Consider the following 20,397-nt stretch of genomic DNA (forward strand, 5'->3'; position numbering starts at 1 on the left):
GGCTGTGACTGTGGCTGTGGCTGTGGCGGCAGCTACAGGTCTGATCCTACCCCTAGCCTGGGAACTTCAAAAAGACAAAAAAAAAAAAAAGTTTGATTCTGAGAAGCGAGTAAAATTATTGATCTATTATTGAAAATACTATCTTTTTCTGTTTAATCCACCTAGTAATACTGATATAAAAACTGGCTTTATTTCCTGTTGCAAATTTCTTTTGCTCATGAGCCAATAGTTTTTGCTTCACTTTTCTATATACAGACTACTTGGAATTCTAAAAAATTCAGTATTAGTTTAGAGGAACTCTCATTTTGTCTAAATGAAAAGCTATCCTTCTTAGAATGATATTTAAAGATTCCTAATACAGATATGCCTGATAAATCATTCTTCAGGCCCAATCTTCTCATGACAGTCTTAACTGTTTGAGGGTTGGTTGCGACCTTTTTAGTATCCTCAGGTTTGTAGGAAGTGAGTGATTTTACTATGGTTTCTGTGGGATACAATGAGTATGATATGATGTTGACTATTGTGTACTGATTACATACTCTATAAAAATGGAAAGTGGGTACTTAATTTTTAAATTGAATATGTGCTTTTTAAGACGATTGCTTCCAAAAAAAGATGTATTGCAAAATAAATAAAACATAACAACGAATAACCTGAAGAAAGAGTTGCAGATTAATAACGTACAATGTAAGGTTGGAGAGTTCAGCTTCTCGCCCTACTATGTGCAGAGGGAACACGGCATTTTATACACACCTAACCTGTGCCTTCTCACACTGTGCTGTCTCTGGCTGCTGGGAGTTCAGTAGCTTTTGTATCTCGCAGACAATATTGCAGCTGGAGGGAAAAGCAAGGAGGAGAGATAAGCCTGGGCCCTGGCCTCACAACCTGTCTGTCTGGTTACAGAGTCCCCCAGGACACTGGCCTGAGGGAGGCCTCCTCTCTCTGCTTTTGGGAAAGGTTTGGGAAAAGAAATAGGGGTCATTTTGATCCTTGTGATCTTTTGTTTAGATTTAATCACTCATTGAAGTAAGATTTCTGTGTATTGTCAATGTGTTTAATACTCGGTAAGGCTTTGGCAAAATCTGACTGTAATAGCCGGATGTGTATAAAGCTGCTCCCTGCTTAACAGCTTTCTTATTCATGCTGGTGTTAGTCATCTATTCTAAAGAAATATTCAGAATACAGAATGAAATACATGAATTTACATCTATCTGGCCAGTGAGGTGAGCAGGTGGAGAGGTAGATGGATAGATAGGTAGATAGATAGATAGATATAAGGATTATTGTAACAAGATTAGTTCATTAAATTTGAAACAACCAAAAAAATCACAGTAACACATTGGAACAGGTCATTAAATAAATAATTCTTTTTTTATATATATGCCAGCTACACTCAGAAAAAAGTGTCTAAATAGTCTTCAAAGTTTGAATCATGAAATGCATGAACTTGAAATATGTCTCCTCCAGAACTGACACAAAAGTGATTCTACAAAAGGAAAATGTTAGGTGACAGTCTAGCTTATTACTGTTTTTATCATGATAATGGGGGATGCTGCTGTTTCTTAAAGTGGTAATTGGTCATTTTTAAATCAAGGTCTTTTGGAGAAATAAATGTCAGGGCATTTATAAAAATTGCAGTTTCCAATTACCAACCATTTTCAAACAAAAGTTTTGCTCCCATAATGTCATCAGTTTCTGTCTTTCAGAGTGTAGTGAGAATCCCAGGGTACAGGAATTGTTATACTGCAACCTTGGCCACTCTTAGACCTGCATTTGGGCATTTTTCCTCTGTAAATCTCAAAATATTCATCTTCCAGAGATGCCCATAGTAGATTTTTTTTTTTTTTTTTTTGGTGATTTGGAATAAACTATTATTATTATTTATTAGGGCTTCACCTTTGGCATATGGAAGTTCCCAGGCTAGGGGTCAAATTGGAGCTGCAGCTTCAGGCCTACACCACAGCCACAGCAATGCCAGAGCCGAGCTGCATCTGCAACTTTCACTGCAACTCATGGCAATACTGGATCCCCAACCCACTGATGGAGCCAGGGATGGAACCAGCATCCCCATGGATACTAGTTGGATTCATTACCACTGAGCCACAATAGGAACAAATTCTGATTTTTTTTTTTCTATCTTCCCTCGAGAAAGGAGAATCAATATTGAGTTTCTGACTTACCAAAAGTGAAGTTTCATGAAAGTTTGTGGGTAGAGAAATCATGTCCCCTTCTAAAATAGGATTGCAGATAACTTGGAGTTCAAAGAAAATAATGGGCTGCTGGGTCCAACAGGAAAGGTTGGGTCCATGATGCTTAGCCCTTGGCTTTTAGAAAATGTTCGGGTACCTGTTTGTCCCCAGCACCCGCGCCTCATTTTTTTCCCATGTCTACTCCAGACCTTGACCTTTAATTGCACCATGACATTGTTAAAGGGCAATCCTGACATATTTTCAGTAGTGATCCCAAATAAAGTAAAGGTCTTTCTGTCACCATACATTCAGATACCTCCACAAGGGCATATGCAGACTGGTCAGGAGTGTAGACTTTGGTTGGTACCAAGCCCAAGTGGACTTCAATCCTACCTGGGTTGGTCGGTCACTCACCATCTCCATATACAGTAGAGAGAACAACACGCTCTTGGAGAATGAATGAAATAAAATTGTAAGCATGGATGTGACTGACCTGTCATCAACTTGAAATAGTCAAGACTATGCCCTTGACTATTGCATAATCTATGAACAGGATTGTTAGGTGGACAGATATAAAGCAAATATTTTAACACCTCTATACAGACAGGATCCTCAAAATTCACCTTGTCCGGTCTCATCCCACAGACAAGGAAGAAGGGCGTAGGCAGAGACATGAGGAACTTGCCCGAGGTCTGAGCTGCCAAGTGCAAAGTGCAGAGTTTGTATGGCGGCGTCTCCAGGCCAAGGTCAGAGCTTTCTCCTACCCTCACTGCTAGTGGTGGAGCTGAGGGGAAGGGGAGGTGAGAAGCCTGCCAAGGGCAGAGATGAGGCCACATGGGTCGGAGTAGGTGCAGTCCTGAGGGCAGCCGGATGGGCAGCTCTGGTGGCAGAGGCACTTGAAATGTATGACAGAGGACCATGGCGCTCTGGGGGTGCCAGTCGGGCTGCAGGGTTGCACCTCACTGCTTTCTGGGAGTTCCCATGTTTCCCATGTGACCAGCCTTAGCACACCCCACTGCTGGTTGTCAGACTTCGCCCCCAGGCACCTTAGGATCCCTTCCCCCTGGACTGCCTTGTGGGTTTTGTTTCCTGGCCAAGGGCTGTCCCCTGTACAATCCCGTATTCATACATCACATCTTGCATCTGAAAGTTTGAAGGGCTGAACCGACTTTTTTTTTTAACTAAAAAGAAAATCAGCTCTTTTCATTCTTTTAAGATTTATGTACACTTTCTTCAATGCCAAGATTCTTGAATTACAGTGAATTGCAGAAGATAATTAAGGACAAAAGGGTATTTAGTTCAGGTTGAAACTGTCTTGGCTAAGCCAGTTTTGGGCAAAATGAAACCAAGCCGGTTTACTGAGCAGATATGCTCAGGAAAGTAGTTGTTATTTCAAGTCTAAACAAACCAACATCTTCAAACCAAATAATCACATGATCTCATTTTAGTGATCTCTATATTATTTAGTTAATTTTTTATCTTAAATTTTATTATTTTGGTTGAATTCATTTAAAGTTTCTGCTAGAATTAATCAAATTATTGTTTCGTTTTTCTCTTTTAAGTTCAGATTCAGTTCTTCCACCTTTAAAATGATTCGTCTTTGGGGATTATATGCATCTTCTCACTCTTCTCCGTAAACAAGGAGTAAATTGTTCTCTCACATTCTTGTTTCACTTAGATTTGAGATCTTCTCCGATTGCTTGGAAAGAAATCTCAAATTCAGAGGCATCACACATCCTTTTGCAAGTCTAGTCTTCATAAGTATCATTTTTAATAATATACTCAAACCTGACATCTGATGCCACTTAGGGAATGTAGTGTGTCTTGTGAACCGACAGATAACCTGTGACGTTGATAGACATATTTTACTTGGATTTTTCCCTTGAAGTTTTGATTAGCTGTCAATTATTTCCCCAAAGGTAATATGTTATCTGCCTCTTCATCGTTTTTTTGAAAATTTAATAGGCTTATAAGCACATTCCTATATCCGGAGGAAGTTGTTTTATTTAGAAGACAAAACCAAACAAAAAACCTTATCCCTGCTAATAGTCAGTCATATTATTTGCAGGATAATTCTGAATTCTCTACTAATTAATGAATCTTTGTTTTGTCATTTTCTTTAAAAGTCATTAGGGAATGATGACCACATGAGCACTAGGAATTCTATTCCTGAATGTCTCTGCAATTTTCAGGGCTTGTTTAAAAACAAATGCATATTAAACACTCCTAATGGCCCACTGTAGAGATATTTTCCTGGATGCAAAACTGATTTTTTGACTTTGTGTTTTTCTCTTCTTTCTATCTCATTTGCCAGATTATCAGACCTTTCCTGTTATTTCATGCTCTGCTTGAAGTAAAACTGAAGCAGTTACTTGACCCAATACCGATTTTAATCGGTATGATTGGGCTGCAATATGGACAGATGGTAGATGCATAGATAGATAGATGATAAGTATTTGACTTAATCAAAGTGTTTATTGGCCAAAACAATTTGTGTTCATGAGTTCTGCTTTGACGGGCATTAACTTGCTGTTATTGTGTCATGGTGGAGGGGTCCCTTCGTGTGGATTTTACCAAAGGGAGAAGGATGAATTAAGTGAGTAGCTACACACACTCACGGAAACAAATTTTTTTTCCCCTGTATCACATTCGAATAAAAATGTGCTTCTTAGCCTGAGGACATGATATCCTTACAACAAACCTACTTGATCTCTCTAAGAGAAGAAAGCAAATATGCTGCGTGACAGGATTCACCTGTCATTCGAGACTCTGAACACCTCTCTGTGGAAATAACCCTCTTTCAATTTCTTTCTTTCTTTCTTTCTTTTTTTTTGTTTTGTTTTGTTTTGTATTTTTTAGGGCCACACCCACGGCATATGGAAGTTCCCAGGCTAGGGTCAAATAGGAGCTGTAGCTGCCAGCCTACACTATAGCCACAGCAATGCTGGATGGATCCTTAACCCACTGAGTGGGGCCAAGGATTGAACCTACATTCTCATGGATACTAGTCAGATTCTTAACCTGCTGAACCACCACAGGAACTCCCCAATTTCTTGAATGAGGAAAATGTGTAGAATGGACCTTAGCTCTCAGCTGGTTCAGGCTCTCATTTAATACACGAAGTGGGCTTTCCTGGGAGATGTAATCACGCACCCCAGATCACAGAGCTATGGGGGCAGAGCTATGGCTAAAACCAGCTCCTCTGAGGCTGGTTCTGTTCTGGCTATATAACCCACCCACCCCAGTAAGAAAACCACACCGTCACAGGTACCTGGTCACAGTTTTATTACAAATCAACAATAACAGCAAATAATTTAGATAGTAAGCATATTCACTTGCTGTGAATTAAGAGCCAAGACTGCCTTGCAGAAATCTTACCCAAGTTGTTTTGACAAACTAGCAAGATAACACCATCAACAGGGAATGAAAAGAATCCCTCAGAGCTCGGCTTGCACTTTTACAGATGTATTTCCTTTCCCGGCTGCATCCTTTGAAAAAGCACATCTCAGGCTACATTTTATTAGAAAAACTCTCTTAATTGACGTACATGGACAAACACAGACATCTTTCGGCCTGCTATCTCCTTTGAGACTGCGACTGACCCCACGGACCCCCACCCCCCCATCTTCTCCATCTCGTTTGGGAATATCAGGGTCAGGTTTACCATGTGAATTAGCCAAGCTCACCCAGTAAAGCTGAGAATCAACCCGGAGTGTCAGCCTGAGAACCTCCCCTCCTGGCTCAGCACGCCGAGTTCCAGGAAGAATTATGGGCCGCAAAGGAAGAAGCGAGACTTGTAAACCCCTGCAGGCCCGGCTTTCAGAGGCTGTTTCCACCCTCGAGGTCAGACACAGTGACTGGTTTCCTGAACCTGCTACGCAAGTTGCCTCCCCCACCTCTGTGGTCTGGACAGTACAGTGTGTCCTGCTTCCCAAAGATTTTCCTGAAACGAAAAGAAGTCATTTTTGTCTTCTTATGTGACAAGGACTGTTGTTTAAAGTAATTATCACACACCTAAAAAGTTTCCTAAAAATATTTGACATTAAAAAAGGGAACAAGAATGCTATGCCAAGGGTTGAGTTATAATTTCCACTGAAAGGTGCTTTTATGTTGCTCAGATGCATAGTCTTGACATCCAGGTAATGCACTGGGGCCTGTCACTCACGAGTCTCCCTGGTGCACAGATGTCCCCTCTGCCATGAAGGCCTTAGTTAAAGAGCTTGGCCACGTCACTAGTTAGGGACACACAGAGTAGGAAGGAACTAACCTCCCACGGAGCATGTTCCCAAGTCTAAAATGCTCCACTCTTACAACTGGAACGAAAAATAAAAATATGAATTTGAGTTCTAGGCATTTGAGACAGGGCTTCGGTGTGGAGTCTTTTTGCTTGTTTTAAGGAATCCAAGTGAGTCAGGACACGGAGATAATTTGGAGTTGCTCTTGTATTTGGGCCATTTAACCATTCATGAGCAATCCCCGCTTGGTTACTGATTGCTGGCAATTACTGTCTTAATGACACCCCTGACCTCCAGCTAGAGATATTTTTACCCTCCTTCAGAAATGCTCAGCTTATAAGTCTCTGCCTCTGAATAGAATCTGTAGCTATATTTCATTTCTCATGTAGCAAATTGCTTTTGCAGAATAATTCATGTTTGGTTTCTGGAGAGAGTCCACTGCTCACCATCTACCCGGTGATGTAACTCGTTCACCAAATGAAGCTCAATCCACCAGAACTGCAAGGATTTGGGTCAAGTCTGGCGTGGCCCCTTCGCACAAGTTCATTTTGCCTGATGCCACTGTCCTGTGTTTGCCCCCAGCCAGCAAGTATCTTAGAATGTGGCCTTTTCAGATTATTTTTTTTGTAAAGGAATAGTTTCTTTTTTTCATTAGAAAGCCTACTAAGAAAAAGAGCACAAAAAGAAAGAGAAAGAATCTCTGTGCCCAAGCAAACTGAAGGTCAAAGACGCAAATGCCTGGGCAATTCAGGCTAAAATGGCTACAGTTCTTTTTCTTACAGAATATATAAGCTCTGAGGCCTGGAGATCATTCTAGAAAATTACTCCTTTCTCCACGGAGTCAAAATGTTTTCCCCCTCACTCTGGAATGAACACCTCCAGATGGTTCCGGACCCTGGAGTTACTTGCCTGCATATTTTAAGAATCTCGAACCCTCCCCATGCCATGATAGGAGGAGGGGAAAGTCTTGCTCCTGTTTTGTGGGTGAGCTCACGAGGGCCCATGATGATCATCCCATTAGCCACACCTTGTAAGGTTCTTCTGCAATGCTTGCACTATCATTCTTCATCAGTTCGTACTGATTTCAGTTGCATCCGTGAGGATACAGAACAGTAAGGAGCTGTTTTGCTTTAAGCAAGTTGCACAGAAACAGTCCCCGACTGTGCCGCACGGCAGACAGTACCCGCCAAGGCCTCCTTCCTAAAAAGCCCCCCTAAAATAAGAGAGGTGGGGAGGGGCGACGCCTGATCTGATCTGTGCATCCTCTCCTCACACAGACCCAAGACATAATCACAAAGACAGCGAATGGGATGCGAAAATATGCATCCCCCGGAAATGGATTAAATGCACATACATTTTGTAATGAGTGACTGTAATGAAAGTCAAATGAATTATAATAAAATATGGAGTTTTAAAAAAGAAAACTACTCTCTACATAATGTTGCTGGGGAAACATTGAACAGTTTTTCACTGCGTGCTATTGTCAAAGTAAATAACTACCCAAGACAAACTTACAAAGTGCTTTTAACTCTAATGTGATGTAGAAAGTCAGTCATTTAATTTGTTAATTAGTATTATGCCAGAAACTATCTATTCAATATGAAGCAAATATGTTTACAATCTTATCTGCCATCTGTTTAATAGATGGGAGAATACTTAGAGCTGGATTCTCAAAGAGGGTTGTTGAAAATTTGTTCCACAATTAGTGGAGCAGATTTTTTAATTCTGGAAGAATTTCGCATGTGTGGGAAGCACCTCCACAGAGGAGACGGTGCGTTCCAGCACTGCTACTCGAGATTAGCGGCTGCCTGGAATGGGTTTCAGCAGATGCTCAGCAAATTTAAGGAGTAGGGAAAATTTTTTAAAGATACCTATGAATACTCCAATATAGCTATAGAAATATAACACCAGCTCGCAGAAGGTAGAACTGCTCTGGCACAAAACAATTTTGAGCCCAAATTTAGAGATGAGTAACGTCAGGCTCCGTCTGCTCATGACACAGGCTGTTTCTGCAGCCGGCCATTTTTCAAGATTTCCTAGAAGAAAACTTTAATGATGCAGCCCTCTCGCCAGGAAAAGGAATTCTTCAGGTGCTTTTCAGTGGCTGCCTAAGAATGGGTTTAAAATCATTATTTGAAAGAGATTTGAAAATAAAGCTGGTGATTATCCAGTGTTGGAGTGGACGGGTCACTTCTGTAATGCTGGGTGATGAGCAGCCTGCCTAGCAGTGCGCCCCAGGCCAGCAGGGTGAGCCCGGGATGGTCTGTTCTTCAGGCATCTCCCCTCCCTCTCATCTCACCTCGGAAAGCTTATTGACCTGGGTTCCTAGTAAAACTATTTAGACGCCACAAGGGTTTCCTCCGACTCACGCTGGTGGGAGGTTTCCTCTGTCCTTCCCATTTCATTAAAGACAGTCCAGATTTTATGACTCTTACTTTTTTCACAGCATCAATGATCAGCCAAGTTCATCTTCACGGATTTTGCTGGCTGCATCCTTGAGTAGTTGTATGTGAACACCGCTCAGATCCATCTTATCGCCGATTGTTCACGTGCCAATAACGCTTTGCTTTTGCCAGTACCATGAATTACAGGCGTGCGATTGGAACTCTCGTTAGCTAATCAAAACAAAAATCTTTATTATGACATGTGCTCCTAATTACCTCTCATCTTTGCTGTTATTTACCAGCACAGCTAACATCGGTTCTCTATTTTCAGCTGCTCTATTAGTTTTAAAGCCAGAGATGATATCTATGTTAAAAGCTCACCTCCGTGTGTAAGGGGAGTTCCTCCGGGGCTCTCTATGAAGATGAGCAGTCCTTGCAAAAAGGCTAACAAAGATTATCTCGGAAAAAACCCTGATGGTGGCCGTGCAACCTGATTAATTGTTTTGTTGCACGGCGGTTTATTCCAGCCTTTGCTCGTTTCCAGTTTTCCTCCAGACCCCGATGGAGAGGTTTAGCGCTTATGATATAAGCAATTTGCAAGGAGCGGGACCCTAATGGTGATTTATGGCAGGAGGAGATGTTCCAACACTTAAATCGCTTTCCCTCCTCAACTTTTTTTCCGGCTTATTGTGGGAGCTGACCTGGCGCGCTCTGGGCCTGGGGGGAACCCCCTTCCTGGGATTCTGACGCGTCTGCGCATCGCTGGTGTCCCGGCGGGGAGCTTTTCCTCCTCATTATTTCATAAGGTGCCCAAGGATCCGTCCCAGGCTGCAGAAGGTATCAGCTGCTTTGGAACCATCTTTTGACAGACTATACTTGTCTCCCTAAGTGCGTTTCTGCACCTCCAGAATTACCCATAAAGATGATTTAATCCTTGGGACCTTTGAAGCATTAACAGCGTACACGCCATAGGTCGACATGTACAAATGTACGTGTATTACGTCCTGCTCTTAGCTGGTCTGCTACCTCTTAAGCCAGTATGAAGATTTTTTGTACAGATACCTCCCCCCTCCCTCTCCCCAGGTCTTCCCCAGGAGAGGCATTTTGAGCTCTCTGAGTTAGCCAAATAGGCACCGGTTTCCCCAGACCTTCTGCACGCAGTACAGAAAGTCCAGCGGAGGCACCGCAGCATCCGACCGGTCGTAGCATTCTGCAACGCCATTCAGCTGTTCCTAACCGGGTCTCAATAGTATCCTAGTAACCGCTTCTGTGAAGCTTCATCTGCTCTGTATTTGCAAACACTATTTTTTTGAAAGGCCTTGTATTCAGGGAGAGGAAGCCTGCGTTAAATCTTTCCGAAGAGCTGTTGGGAGAGGTGCGGGCGCCTCTGTGGGCAAGTGTATTTGCCAACATGCCATATGGGAGTCATGGTTGGGACTTTTTTTTTTCTGGAATAATTAAATGTTGATGGCAGAGTTCAAATGGATCATTAAAATTCAAAAGTGTAAGAAACAGATTTTTTCTTATGTTGCTGAACGCTCCAGAGGGCCGAATAGCTAGCAGAAGTGAGGCAGGCTGCCGTCCTGTGATCAGCATGCGTCGGGATGGTGCTAATTTGATCATAATATAGTCATCTCTGAAGATTACAGCTATTCAATTAAATATTCTAATTAACCTGAAGTATTAGGCAAATGATACTAATTACAAATATTCTCCTGAGATTCACAGCAATGAAAATCCCACTTGCAACTGATACTTCTAGCCAATGTTTCGTAACACAATGTCCTATATCATAGGCTTTCAGAATATTAAAATGCAGTTAATTTGCCTAAACCTCATTTGTTTAATGGCATTAGCATTTTGTTTGAAATTGTAATAAACGTACATCCCGCTTTCAAGTAAAATTTAAAATGAGTGTACTCTTGGGGTAACTTAAGATTCCTGTTTACAGACCTCGCACTTTATTCAGTAAGCGGAACAGTTTGAGCTTAACTTTCAGCCATTAAACATATTGAAATTGTTTAAAAATGCTAATAATTTGTCTTTTCAAATAAGAAAAAAAAAGGATATTTTGCAGTAAAATTTCATGACGTGGCCCATGTGACCGGGCTCCTACCGTGAGGGCCCTGGTGCTTGAACTTTCCTTGGGCTCCTGGGAGAAGGGCTGCTGGGTACGGGGAGGCAGGTCTGCAGGGCAGGCTCTGCACCCGCCACCTCCCACTGCCTTTCTCTCCTCCTTCCATTACACTTACCCCCCAGGTCGAGGACTTCTGTGCAGCCACCCTTGGACTTGGAAAGGACTTTCATTAGTCTGGGATCTGCCTGCATCATCAGCCATTGCTCCTCATGTCCCCAGTGGGGGGCCCCCAGCAGCACACAGCAGACCCTACCTCATCCAGAAACCACACAGGCTCTCTGTGCCTTTAGGGACCAGCAGCAGCTCTCGGTGCCCGGGGTGTAATTCCCACTGCCCAGGAAGCTCTGCAAACCTCTCTCGAAGTTGGCGCAGTGTTGGTGGCCTGGCTCAGAGTCCCCAGGTGTGCACGCTGGTCTCCAAGCTGCATTCCCCCAGGGAAATGTGGCTGGGGCAGCCTGGGTTCGAGTGTCTTCATGATCCTGCTGTTGGAGGAGGGAGAAGCAAAGGAGGGCTGGTGTCAGACGGTGATTTATGGCCTGACTGCGCGTGCTCTGCAGAGGCAGGAAGGATGGTCACATTTAAAAGTAGGGACACAGTGGGCCTTTGCTGCTGTGACCAAGCCCTGTGACCAGTTTACGCCAGCGGGGGTGGGGGGTTGGGATGGGAAGGAAGCATATCACTATCACGTGTGAGTGTTGAATTCCCACAGTGATAGGCACAGGATGTGGACTGAAAGGGGTCCGATCGAAGTAGAAGAGGCAGGAGCATGCAGAACACTCAGAGGTGCGCAGGAGGCTGGAGCTGAGCTGCCATGTTTGCGTGGGCATCGGACCAGCTCTGTCATTTACTACAGGAAGAGGGAGCAAGGTGATACCATCTCTATTTAGTGCAGGGTCCACAGAAACGTCTTCGGAGCAGGAATCTGCCAGGACAGTTTACCTTTATAAACACTGATGTCATAAAATCTCCACAAAAGGCATTGATCTCTCAGAGCCAGAGGAAGTCAGGGAGGGGGTTTCTTTTATATAAAGTGCAGAGAATGGAATAACAAACACGGGCACAGACGGTGCCCAGGGAGGCACACACTTAGAAGAGAGCAAACACAGAGAGGATCTGCTTTTACAAGGGGAAAAGTTTCCGCCTTTGTGGTCATGTGGGCCTCTGTGGCTCTGCAGGGAGTGAGGCCTGTGGTCACAGGTCAGCATTCTCTGCCCTGAAATGTCAGAGAAAGGGACTCGGTCTTCAGGGGCTTGGGCCTCACATATATGAGGGCCTTCCCATTTCTGGGGGCTCTTGAGTCCCCGATCCCCAGATCTGTGCCTCTGAGGTTCATAGCTACTGGCACAGATCTTTATGCAAGACTTCCAGAAAGACCTTTTCCCATGGTGCAGAGACATGTTTGAGCAGGAGGTGATGCTGGAGCCTGCTCTGGAAGATTCCCCGAGAAGCAAGAGCTTGGTGGTGGTGATGGGGTTTGTGACACGCCTCTGGGGCCATGGCTTCCCTTCACAGCCAGTTAGCATAATGGATGAGAGGAGCACAGCGCAGAAGTAGGGTGTAACGTTCCAGTAAAGTTGGCACTCTGGCCATTTACCTAAAAGGGAAATTCTCTACTCACATTGAGGCTGCAGGCCCCAGTCGAGGGTCAGCTGCGTGTTTCCATTCTCTTGGACCCGAGTCTCTGATGGCCTCTTTCATAACATGATGGCCAGGCCAATGGCCCGGGACTCTTCGCAGTGACTGCGGGATGAGAAGTGGACAGCTCACATCCTGGAGACCAAGTTAACGAGAAAAGAAAGGAGTGAGCTGGAGGTGGATGAACGGAACCAGAGATGTAAGAGAAATGGAAAGTGAAACTCTCTGAGAATTCTATAGACATCCAGAGAAAGTGAAGTCTGTCTATGAGTTCTAGGTTCTAGAAGGTTCCTTTCTGGTCCCTCTTCCTGAGTATGAGGTTGTTGGGAAAAGCATCTTGTGGCTTCTGTGTGAGAACCACCTGCTGGACCTACCTGGTGTCGGGGGGCAGAAAGTAGGGACAATTTCTGTTCTAATTTTTTTTTTTTCTTTTTAGGGCTGAACCTGTGGCATTTGGAAATTCTCAGGCTAGGTGTTGTATCGGAGCTATAGCCGCTGGCATACGGCACAGCTCATGGAGGCACTGGATCGCCAACCCACAGTGTGAGGCCAGGGATTGAACCCCCATCCTCATGGATCCTAGTTGGGTTTGGTAACCGTTGAGCTACAAAGGGAGCTCCCATGTTCTAAACATTTTAATTTTCTCCTTTAAATAATCTGTGTGAACAGTGCTACTCAGGCCAAACAATGGCAGAATTTTATTGTATAGTATCTGTGTTCTTTTAACAGAAAAAGAAGTTGTGCCTTGAGATGAAGATAATCACTTCTTTCTGGTATGAGAACAGCTATTTAGCCAGAACTGACATGTCTACATCCTTGAGCAGTGGACTGAATATCAACTTTGGACACGAGATGTTGTCCTCCTGACCTGACACCACAGCTAAAGCCCAGCCCTAGTGGGAACCAGTCCAGTGGCTGTGAGTCTCAGCCAAGCCCTCTTAGTCCTGTTTCCCAAAGTTCCCTCCTCCTGGGCGGACATGGACACTGCTCATGGACACTGCTCATGGTGCTGCGAGGATCCCTGGGCTTCAGGACTCAGGAGGGGTGGGACACAGGCCAGGCCCCTGGGATTTGCATGGTTGAGGGAGAACAGCAGTCCCACCTGAGCTCAGCTCATCCAGGAATTCTCGGCTCCTCCAGCTGCTCATCCCAGCCTCTGTCGACAGTATTAGCCACTTCATGATTCACAGGGAGTCAGCACACCTCTGCGTGTTTCCATGTCTGTATGTGTGTGTGTGTGTGTGCATGTGCACACACATATGTGGGCACCTCCATGCTACAGAAAATGCAGGATTCTGGCAAATGTTACTCACCCATTCTCAAGACACACCTACGCCTGGTAGAGAGAACCAGGGAACACCCATGTATTTGTGGGAAATCAGAAAACACAGACAGGCACAACTGGCCACACAACCTTGGCCAGCAATTCCACACAGACCTTGGAGCCAGGGGTGGGCAGACAAGCGGAAAAGCTGTGAAGCAAACCACTGTGTGCCATGTTTTTATGACATAATGATATTGATCTGAAAGACACTCATCCAGAACCACAACCTTTTCTACCCCAAGAAAAAAAAACCCCAAGCCTGTATAATCTTTTCAATCACTTGATATTCATAGTCTTACTCAAAGGTCTCTGAATATGTCATGTGTGTAATACTGATGCAAAATTTGGCCCGTAGTCACTGCCAGCAATATGTTTCAATAAGGTAATTTTCCTGCTGCCTAAAAACATCAGCGGGGTGCAATCCGGAACCAAAACAGGGGATGACATCTTATTCACGCATGCATCTGGAGGACAAAACTATACTTTATTAAAGGAAAATGGGATTTCAGGATTGTTTTGACAAGCGGCGAGAACGTACCTTTGCTTTACATACAGTACGGCTGTGAATCTGAGGGTCTTTGCAGCCCAGGGACACAGGCTGCAGGGCCAGTGGGACCTCTGGGGATGGGCTCTGGAACCCAAGGGAACACTGAGGGGAGGGAGACGTGTGCACATATTTCCATTTCTCTTTCTTTGCTCCGTCTTGATATTAGGCATGAGGGTCGGCAGTTGCTCCGTGGATGGGGTAGGTGGCTTTCTTCCCCTTTGAAAGTCAACCAAAGACAGTTCTTCCTTTCTTTATATTTTAGGGTCAATTTTCTCTGTGGAAGCGGGGACACAGAGCACATTCTTTGACCTTCTTAAATCAATTTAAGCATTGAGATTTAAAATAAATACTGAAAATAATGTCAGATTTTAAAATACCAGCTGTGCTCAAATGCTTGCTTTCCTCTAAATCACCTGCTTTTATCGCTTTCTGCATCTTTATTACCCCTCTCAAAGCCTGCCAGGGATTTCAGACCTCTGTCCCTGATTTTGATGACTGTTTTCCTAGATTTCTGCATCAAAATGGTCAAAACATTCACCGTTTCAGTTACTTTGAGCAGCATGAATTCCTGAAGTTAATCACCTTAACAAATGTGTCTGTGAAAAGCCGGCAGTCTTGGAATCTGGAGCAGAAATACTGAGTCCACCTCTCTAGGGCTGCTCGCTTACGGGCACGCCCTGCTCTGGAATTTTCCAGCGTCACTGCCCCTAGAAGAGAAAACACGAAGATTTTTTTTTTTCCTGTTTGAGAGAAAGCACAGATGATCCTTAGAGTAAGAGTAACAAAAAAATTAAAAATAAGATCAGCAAAATTAAGCATTAGAAAACATTACTATCAAGGAAAAGGGATTATTAAAGACAGCATCTTATTGCACAAAGCAGATCCAATTACAACCCTGGATTGCCCCCAAAATGAAATCGTGTTTAAACGATCAGATTTGGTTCCTCCCTTATTCTCAGAAATCATTCTGTGATTTAGTCAATTTTGCGGGGCCGGAGAAGATGTAGCAAAGAACAAATGTTCAATATTGAAACTGAAACAAATCCCAAACCGAATTCCTTTAGTGATGTCACAGTGAACTCAGCAGTTTGCAGGGGATCATTTGCTGAAATTTCTAAAGCTCGTCCGTCAATATAGTAATGGGTTGAAACCTTCCCAGCTCCAGTGTTGTGCAAGCTGGTGCAGAAAAGTACCAGGGAGCCTGCCGTTCCCAGTTTATCTTACAGCAGAGGTGTCCTTTCAGGTTTGTCGGCCAGCAGCAAAGAGCTGGGCCACATGTAGCCATGAAGTAGTCAGTAGCATCGTGGAAAATAGGGAGAGTCTTCCACACACTCTCTTAGCCTCCTTAGGGCAGCATCCCGGGCCCTTTGATTAGTCGTGTCATCTCCAGCACTCAGAGTCCTTCTAAAGAAGGCGCAGGGGCATGGGGTCCAGGTGAGGTTCTCTGAGGGCCACTGGCAGCCACCTGGCACAGGAGGTGTCCTTGCAGCCTGCCAGGTGAGCCACACTAACTTCCTTGCTGCTGGCTGTGCATCTTCAACCTCCATCTCGAGGAAGAACGACCTCTGCACACCTGAGTTTGCCTGCAGGGCTGGGACAACCTGGGACCCACCCTGGATGCTACCTGGAGGGTCGTGAGGGGTGGGGGTCCCGGGCTCAGAGCTCTGGGCCTGTCTGCTCATCCTTGAGATGTTGGTTTCCTTAGCAAACAAGAGCATGTTTGGCTTCTACTGCCTTTATTATAGATCCCTGCTGTCAGGAAAAGGACAAAAAGCAAAGGAAGATGGTTTGGGGGTGGTTTGTGAGCTGTGGAGACCCTCCAGGCAGGCAGCGTCTGTCCAGCAGTGGCATGGCATGTCCTGATGGGCCTGGTCCTGCTCCCGCCCTCACGACAGAGCAGAGACAGAACCAGGTCAGAAACCAGACGTAAAGAACCTGCTCTCTGTGAACTGAACTTGACTTTGTTTGTGGTGATCAGTAGCTTCTTGCATATTCCATTCTTACAATGCCATTTCCCGAATCAAGATACAGTATGTAGAGGAGAATATATTCCCCATGGAACACATGGGAGAAATAACAAAATTTAACTTTTTCATGGCCATATAATTGCACCAGTTCTTTCTGCTTTTTACTATATGGGATTAAGTACTTATACCAGCATGTGTCCTTTGGAAGGGAAATTATTTTTAAAAGAATTTTCAGACAGTGACCAGCACCTTTACTGTCTAGCCCTGGTTTTCTTGTTCCTCGAAGATAATTTTTTGTTCCTTGTCAGTGCTGAACAGCTGAAGAGGATAGGCAGAAATTTGGGGCTGGGGCAGACAGCGTGGTCCTGAGAAAAGGGACGGCTGTCTCACCCCATGGCCTAAACCCGTGTGTCCTGCACCTCTCTGTCTGGGTCGTTTGTTCTAGATGCAGAAACAGAGGTTCTGGGGTGAGGTTGGGGCCAGCTGCGCACACATCTCCTGTTCTAACCTGGAGCCTGGTAGACCCTCAACCATGAGATGAGTGGGAAATAAAGGGCCCTCAAAATGCCCTCATGGATGAATTCAAAGCCAAGTTGTCACACCAGGTGGTGACCCTCTAACGCCAGTAGCAGCGTATGCTACCCTATTGTCTTGAAGATGCGGAGCATTTCAGCCGGACGTGCGCATTCAGATTTGTCTGGACGTTACTAGATCACGTCTCAGTCACACCAATGCAATGACTCCTGGGCTAATGACTGGAGCAGAAATGCCAAAGGCTCTTTCTGCTTTGTTTCTCTGTGCAGCTATCCCCGTAAACTGGGCTGTTCTCATCGGTGGGGGGTCCCTTCTCTGAAGGACAAGTTAATTCTTTGGTTGCAATTTAGAAATAAATCCAAGCCAAAAAAAAAAAAAATGAACAAGAAAACAATATTTTCAAGAAATAATTTCTATGTTTGGCTTAATTTCAAAGCTTAAGGAAGCAGCGTCTAGAAAATGCATTTCAGCGTCACGTTATTTTATCCTAACGCTTTCACCCATCATCAATTCTTAATCCAGCAACTCGTGTAGGGAACTGTTCTGGCTCAGTTCACTAAGCTACCGATGAAAACTCCAGGGAGAGGGTTTGCTGTGGCTTGGGCATCGTTCCTGTGCGCCACGCTGGACGATTACTTAGCACGTGAGCATGAGCACAGGCAGGACGACATCCCAGGAGTGGCTGGTACCCAAGGATCTGCCAGTGGGAAAGGACACCAGGGATGGGGTTCCTGAAGGGCTGGCTGGATCTCACAGACCCTCGGCGGAAAGGACAATTCCTTCCTTTCTTGGATCAAGCTCTTGTTATCAGGCATGCGGTGGTGTGCCGCAAAGTCCAGGGACGTTCAGGTAAAGCCTTTCCTCAGCCGTGTCTGTGTCTGCATCTTCTTTGTCCTGTGGGAACAGAGCAGGGAGAAGCTTTTCCTATTTGGTCATGCCTACACCCTTGGCACCCCAATCAGGGCCACTCTGATTAGAAGTAAACTTGTTCAGCGGGTCTCTGAATTTCTGTGTGCCTTTAGGGACCCTGGCCTCTGTTTTCCTTTCTGTAAAATGGGACTTGTCCCAACCAGCTTCTTTCAAACCTTGCTGAATCAGGCAAAGATCGTAGGCAGTGTTCACATCATCCTCAGTTGCTCTGGGGTCCTGAGCTGAGGAGGCATTTCTTTTTTTTTTTTTTTTTTTTTTTTTTGTTGTTGTTGTTGTTGTTGCTATTTCTTGGGCCGCTCCCACGGCATATGGAGGTTCCCAGGCTAGGGGTCGAATCGGAGCTGTAGCCACTGGCCTACGCCAGAGCCACAGCAACACGGGATCCGAGCCGCGTCTGCAACCTACACCACACAGGTCACGGCAACGCCGGATTGTTAATCCACTGAGCAAGGGCAGGGACCGAACCCGCAACCTCATGGTTCCTAGTCGGATTCGTTAACCACTGCACCACGACGGGAACTCCTGAAGAGGCATTTCTACATGACTGGCCCGGCCCAGGAAGGGTCCAGTCCCTCTTCTAAAGGATCCTTCTCTCTAAAACTAGAGGGAGTGTCTGGAGCACCTGCAGAGACTCGGATGGAAAACTATGACTTGTGAGGTTTTCAACGTCAATTTCTACTGCTTCTGGGTGGCTCTGCAATCACCCCCAGGAACCCTGGGGACCCGTCGAAAACCCTTTTCCATTCTTCCTACTTCCCAGGAGCAGCTGGGATCCTCCTTTCCAGCCCTGCAGGCTCAGTCTGTGGAATTTTCCAGGAAGGCTTCTTTCCTTCTCTGTATCCGCGTGGCCATCAAGTTCTCTGACCGTCCCCTGCATTTGGCTCTTCAACGTTCATGCCCACTTCCTAACTCTCCCAGGAGGGAGATGCCAACAACTCCCCAGGTCGGACCTGAGAAAACTGAGGACGTGATGTGCCTAAGGTCACAAAGGCCTAGAGCTGTAACCCAGGCCATGACCCTCAGGAGGCAGACAGGTGGAAGAGCATCTGTTCTTCTCCACACTCTCAAATACCCAGCTGTGCCAAATCCTTCAAAGGTGGTCCATTCTTTAATGGAAAAAAATCCAAAACTGCTGAATCTGCTGCTCAGAGTCTCCCTCACTTGAGGTCTAGGCATCATTGTAGCTGCTCCCTCTGGTCCCCACCCCACCCCCCCGCTGCCCCAAGATGCACACACATGTGAGCGGTATGTGTGCACACACACGTGAGCTGTATGTGTGCACGCACACATGTGCACAGGCATGCATGCACACACCTTAGCCTTTAGGGATCACGTTAGACAGTCCAGGGTCCCCAGCACACCATCCCTGGGACTTCCTTCTCTTTTGCAGCTGACTAATATTCCAAGACTTATAGAGACCAAGCTGCCAGTAAGAAGCCCTTGGAGGCCAAAGAGAAGCCCCTTTTAGGTCCATTTTTATGGTGGGAATTAACAAGCTCATCCACATTGCACACTAAGCTACTGTTATGTCTGGAATGAAGGTTATATTTTAAATGTTTAAATTAGAAGTCTCTTACAGTTTAACAAAAAATGCAGTGGAAATGGTTAATTTCGACAGAGGACACCCCACACACTTAAGCTGTATTTTGAGTGGATTAAAAGGGAGCCAGGACTGAAATTTGTATGGACAGCATTATCTTTCACTCCATCCAAAACTGCCCAAATATCAGCCCTGTCCCAGAGGAACAAAGAGTGAGCCACAGTCCTCCACCCTCCCCATGGTCTGCACGAGGACTTCTGTCCAAGGACCGCCATGGCCACTGAGCATCAGAGGAGAGTCTGAAGACTGGCCCCTGGCACTGCTGGCCCCTGCTGGGCTTGTATCCAGGACTGCATGGCCAAAGCTCCCACCTTGGACCCAATTCAGGCCAATTGTGAGATCACTTGGCCTAAAACACAGATTTGCTAATTGATGGTGAAGTGTCCCATTTTCCAAGTAATGTTAAGGACACAAACTCTTTTGCTATGATTTCTATATCCCTGGAATTAAATTGTGACTTAATGCTCACTCATCAAAACTGCCTGTAAATGTCAGTTTTTGTGAGGTAAACAATTATTCCAACTTATTTATGTTTAAAATTTAAGCTTATGTATTTGTATTTCCTTACGTGGGTCTTAACCGTACAACCCAGCCGGGCCCAGGATGAGCCAGACAGCATGCATCAATATCAGGGTATCCACAAAGATACCCTTATTTGCTGAGAATTCCGCATTCATTCCTGTGAACCCCAACTTTTTTTTAATCTCATTTTAAAAGTGAGAACACTGTGTCAGTCAGAGTAGGGCTGTCTGTTTCACACAAAAGCCCACACTCTTCCCATTATTTTAAAGTGTCTTTTAAGTTGTTTATTTAGCTGATAGCCTCTCCACTCATTAGGAATTCTTAGCATATCAAGATGTTTTTTATTCAATTTGGCAGTGATATATAATGCGTATGTTTACTCTCCTGTTCTGA

General features: G+C 44.9%; 1 long non-coding RNA gene across 2 annotated transcripts; it reads right to left on the reverse strand.

The window, feature by feature from the left end:
- Positions 1 to 5,459: 5,459 nt before the first annotated feature.
- Positions 5,460 to 12,842, reverse strand: LOC146406814 (uncharacterized). Of its 2 annotated transcripts, XR_014832094.1 has the most exons (3): positions 12,564 to 12,842; positions 11,199 to 11,427; positions 5,460 to 9,039 (listed from the first exon to the last, which is right to left on the reverse strand). It is a non-coding gene; the product is annotated as an uncharacterized LOC146406814 (long non-coding RNA). The 2 variants fall into 2 exon arrangements; XR_014832093.1 differs by lacking the exon at positions 12,564 to 12,842 and having other exon boundaries at positions 11,199 to 11,562.
- Between the last annotated feature and the right edge of the window lie 7,555 nt (positions 12,843 to 20,397).

The sequence above is a fragment of the Sus scrofa genome, chromosome 1 (assembly GCF_054392235.1).
Source record: "Sus scrofa isolate SSC_HxYL_T2T_F1_AM1 chromosome 1, Sscrofa_HxYL_maternal_Yorkshire_Landrace_v2.0, whole genome shotgun sequence".
In the NCBI taxonomy this organism is placed as follows: Eukaryota; Metazoa; Chordata; class Mammalia; order Artiodactyla; family Suidae; genus Sus; species Sus scrofa.